This window comes from Girardinichthys multiradiatus, chromosome 14 (genome assembly GCF_021462225.1).
Source record: "Girardinichthys multiradiatus isolate DD_20200921_A chromosome 14, DD_fGirMul_XY1, whole genome shotgun sequence".
In the NCBI taxonomy this organism is placed as follows: Eukaryota; Metazoa; Chordata; class Actinopteri; order Cyprinodontiformes; family Goodeidae; genus Girardinichthys; species Girardinichthys multiradiatus.
In genome coordinates this window covers 23,857,713-23,862,524 of record NC_061807.1, presented here as the reverse complement: position 1 = coordinate 23,862,524, position 4,812 = coordinate 23,857,713, and the positions used below count along the sequence as shown (strand labels likewise).

The following is a 4,812-nucleotide window of genomic DNA, read 5'->3' as shown; positions in this document are numbered from 1 at the left end:
TTACCTGCATTGGTCCATCGTTATTGTCAACAATTAACACCTCCTTAAAACAGAGTTAAGTTCCATCCTATTTCAAAATGGCTGAGGTGACCCCTGTTCTAAAATCAGTAACTTTCATCCTATATCCAAACTGCCTTTTCTCAGAAAATTACAAAAAGTGGTTGCGCTGGTATTTCTGGCTCTGTTAAATGTCGTCATTGTTTTCTTAATGGCTTTGACCCACATGCAGAGAGACACTCAGGAGGCAGGAGAAAAGTTTAAAAGGGTTTATTTTTACAGGGATGAATAGTGGAACAGGAACTGGGACTGGAAACACCAAACTGTTCAGGAGAGATGAAGGGAGTACGTTACTCAGATGAACAGATGAAGACAGTAGCAGAATGATTTTAATTAGCTTACTGGAGTTGGGGTTGAGCTTGGTTGAGGAAGAACGATGTGGAGCCTGGGAGAACGGTAATGAAGCTGCTGAGTCTGCGAGTCAGTCCAAAGAGGTGGTGAATTCTCAAGGGAACGTTCAGGTGAGGTCTTGACAGTTTGATTTTTGTGTGTTATCTGGTGAGGTTTCCGGAAGCTGCATGTGAAGGTAATAGTAGGAGGGTGAGCAGGGTGAGCTTACTGAAGGAGGTAGGCTTGAGCCGTCAGCTAGTACTTGAGCCAGGTAAGTTTCTTGAAGGATTTGAAGCTCTGACTGAAGCAGGATTCAAAGCTGAGACTTTGAGCCAAGGCTGAAGGTTGCAGGAGCTTTGAGGCTTGGACTTGGAAGTCACCTAGGAAGGAGCACACAAAGAGGTAAATAACTATGAACTTTGGCATGAACACCGAACTTAGAGCTTGGCCAGATGACGTTACCACAAAGGCAAACACTCAGGCACTGGAGTGCTGACAGCTCCACCTTTTTATACTCCTCCAGATGAGTGAAGATGTGGAACACCTGCTACCCTCAGCACCAGGGGATCTTGGCTGCATTTAGTGGTGAGTAAGTGTTAGCAGCAGGCAAAAACAATATATATGAAAACTCCCAGACTCCGACAGTCTTCTTCTTTTATCTATCCAATAGGATAGGCCAGACAAGTTGACCTCAGACTCTGCTCCTCTGACATGTGAGCTCCCATAAGGGTCAGTTCTGGGTCTATTATTTTTTTTTCAGTTTACATTCTTCCATTAGCTGGCATCATTTGTGCATTTTCTGATATTTTAAAAGAAAACATCCAGCTGTATGTTTCTTTTAAACCTCTATCTGGATAGGTTGTCCACCCTCATGCAATGCTTATCTCGGGTCAGTGACTAGCTTGCCAACAATGATCTCGTCTTAAATACCAATAAGACAGAAACCTTAATAATTGCTCCTAGCCACCTGCATGCTAAAATCAGTCATGCAGTTTCTTCGTTTTGCCCAGCAACCAAATCTACAGTAAGAAACCAATAAATTATATTTGACACTTCTTCAGGCTTCAATTCGCACATCAGATTTAAAAACATCTCTCAAATATGTGTCATGGTTTCCTGAGCAGATCTAGAAGACATTATTCATGCATTCAAGTCATCCTGTTTAGACTATTGTAATGTCCTGTTTATAGGTCTGGACAGATCTTCAACTTTCTGCATTTCAAGCCATTCAGAACTCAGCAGCCAGACTTCTTACGAAAACGAGTAAATTCTCTCATATCATCTCAGTCTTATACTCTTGACACTGGCTCCCAGTTGAGTTCAGAATTAGTTTTCAAATACTGTCCTCGCCTACAGGGCTCCAAATGGTCAGGCTCCTGACTAGTTGTCTCAGCTTTTAACTAAACACTCTGCTCCTCGTAGCCTTCGGTCACAAGCCCAAAATATATCAGAAGTCCCTAGTACAAGGCTGAAAACCAGGAGGGAGAGGGCTTTCTGACTGTGGCCCCTAAACTGTGGAATAGTTTACCACCGCAGCTTGGCTTTGCTGACTCCGTTGAAATGTTTAAAAACCAATTGAAAACTATTTTGTTCTGCCAGGCTTTTAAGTGATGGTTTTATGGTGCTTTTTAGATCTTCATTTGATTTCTTGTACAGTGCCTTGTGGCTTTGTGTCTCTGAAAGGCGCCTTTTTAACAAACTTTACTTATTGTAAAGTGCCTTATAATAACATTTTTTGAATCAGTGCTATATAAATAAGGTGAATTGAACTGAACGATAAGTGTTAATTCACATTCAGTGCTTACAATCTAGTTAAATTACATAATTTAAAACCATCAACAGGATGTGTTTTTTTTATTTTCTTATTACTTACTGGGTTTAAAAGCCTGATTAGAGAAGCACTACCCCATGATACAGCAAAACTAAAGGATATTCACAGAAAACATTGTGGGATTTTAATTTAGATGCCAACTTAGATGCCAACTTGCCTGGAAATAATGAATCAATAAATAAAAAGTTAGTAATAGACATCCAGAGTTTCACAGTTATGGACACTGATTAATAATTTGCACATAGCTTTGCACATTATTAATTGATCGATCATTTGCAGTGTGGATATTTATCTGACTCAAGGATGTTTCTAATTGCATTCTTTAAATTGAGGTATCAAACGTCACCACACACATTTTCTTACAATGCCTTTCTGTTTAAGGATTACTAAGCTCTGGTGAAAGTTTGCTGAAATAGAGGCAAAAAAATTGAGGGAAACAGAAACTGAGTGGGGTCAAAATTTAAATGCCAGAGCAGCAAGATCTGGACCACGCCAGCTTATCTTTCTTAACTCAGCTTTACCTTTTGCTGGGATTTTTTCCATCAGCCTCTTGAATCTCTCTCTCTTTGTCTTAGAGCTTTATCTTCCTCACTTTTCCTTCATGTATCTCTCTTTTTTTCTTTACACCTCCTGCCTTCTCAAATGAGCAAGGATAAACACCTAGACTATGATGGTCCTTTCATTTACGAGGGCCCTCATAGATCCAATCCCTGCCTGACATTTTGTCTCACAGTTCACTGCGTGCTATTTCCAAAGGGATCTATTAAGTTACGGTACCCACTGATCCAAGGAAACACAGACCAATGCTTCTAAGTGGATTAGTTAATCGATAATGTGCGGAAGCATTAAAACAGATGCATTCTAGCACAGATATTGAAAAGCTCTGGGGAGACATCCAGCAAAAGTTATTGATCCTGTGTAATTGTGGGTGGACTTTTGCCATGATTATCATAACTAGGTAATCTTTTGGTATTTATGTAGGTCAGCATGGATTTCACTTTAAAACTCTTCAAACCTACACTCCTAAAGAAAAGTCAGACTGGTGTGATTATTATTTTATTAATGAATAATACAAAAATGACAAGTTTTGGAGTAGTTATTATTCCAAAGTACAATAACCCAGGCAGCTACCTGTGCCTTTATGGGAAAACAGTAATATTTCTGCTTTAAAGTGTGGTGTGTTGGTGTTGTCTTCTTACATTTAAAGACGTAATTTGATACCATCAGTCACTATGTTCTCTAACCATATTTGACACATTTAAATTTTTCTTGACAAGTAGTATTTTGCTTGATATCATATTTGTCAAGCAGAAAGCAATATAGTTGTACTTGCTGGCTAAATCAAATCCTGCTACCTTGAATGCTTAAGGCTCCATTCTTGGACCAATCTTGTTAACACTTTACGTTAATGATTTACCAGATGTCTGTGCAAATGTTTATGTCTGAGTAAATGTAAATAACACAGTGATTATAATAGATGCAAAACAATTTTCTAGAAAAAGGTTTCATTCCCACATTTGACTCAAGGACATAATAAGCCTTTTAAACTTTGCCTATTACTGAATACAAAAAAAAGAATGTGTATGATATGAAGTGTAATGTGCAATGAGTGTTCGCTATGACTAGAAAAGTGCTATATAAAATTATTCCGTTACATTTCAGATAATTGTTCTAAAGTCATGTTACTGTAGCCAGAACCTTAGAGTTTCATCTTCAAAATTCAATCCAAATGAGATCATATCTAACAGGGGTGATGCTAGCATGTACTCGTACTCGTCGTCTTCCGCTTTATCCGGGACCGGGTCGCGGGGGCAGCAGACTCAGCAGAGACGCCCAGACGTCCGTCTCCCCAGACACCTCTACCAGCTCCTCCGGGGGGAGCCCAAGGCGTTCCCAGGCCATCCCTCCAGCGTGTCCTGGGCCGTCCCCTGGGCCTCTTCCCGGTGGGACGTGCCTGGAACACCTCCCGAGGCGTCCAGGAGGCATCCAGTATAGATGCCCGAGCCACCTCAACTGGCTCCTCTCGATGTGGAGAAGCAGCGGCTCTACTCCGAGCCCCTCCCGGATGGCCGAGCTCCTCACTCTATCTCTAAGGGAGTGCCCAGCCACCCTACGGAGGAAGCTCATTTCAGCTGCTTGTATCCGGGATCTCGTTCTTTCGGTCATGACCCAAAGTTCATGGCCATAGGTGAGGGTAGGAACGTAGACCGACCAGTAAATTTAGAGCTTTGCTTTTCGGCTCGGCTCTCTCTTCACCACAATGGACCGGCACAGCGCCCCCATTACTGTGGCAGCCGCCCCGATCCGTCTGTCGATCTCCCGCTCCATTCTTCCCTCACTTGTGAACAAGACCCCGAGATACTTAAACTCCTCCACTTGAGGCAGGAACTCCCCTCCAACCTGAAGAGGACAAGCCACCCTTTTCCGGTCGAGAACCATGGCCTCGGACTTGGAGGAGCTGATCTTCATCCCAGCCGCTTCACACTCGGCTGCGAACCGCCCCAGTGCATGCTGTAGGTCTTGGCTAGATGGGGGCAGCAGGACCCCGTCATCTGCAAAAAGAAGAGACGAAATCCTCTGGTCCCCAAACCAGA

The 4,812-nt window shown here is 42.3% G+C and overlaps 1 long non-coding RNA gene across 1 annotated transcript; it reads right to left on the bottom strand.

Annotated features, from left to right (window-relative positions):
* Window positions 1-252: 252 nt before the first annotated feature.
* LOC124880121 lies at window positions 253-1,120 on the bottom strand. The gene is made up of 3 exons (XR_007041239.1): window positions 850-1,120; window positions 400-767; window positions 253-320 (listed from the first exon to the last, which is right to left on the bottom strand). It is a non-coding gene; the product is annotated as an uncharacterized LOC124880121 (long non-coding RNA).
* Window positions 1,121-4,812: the final 3,692 nt, after the last annotated feature.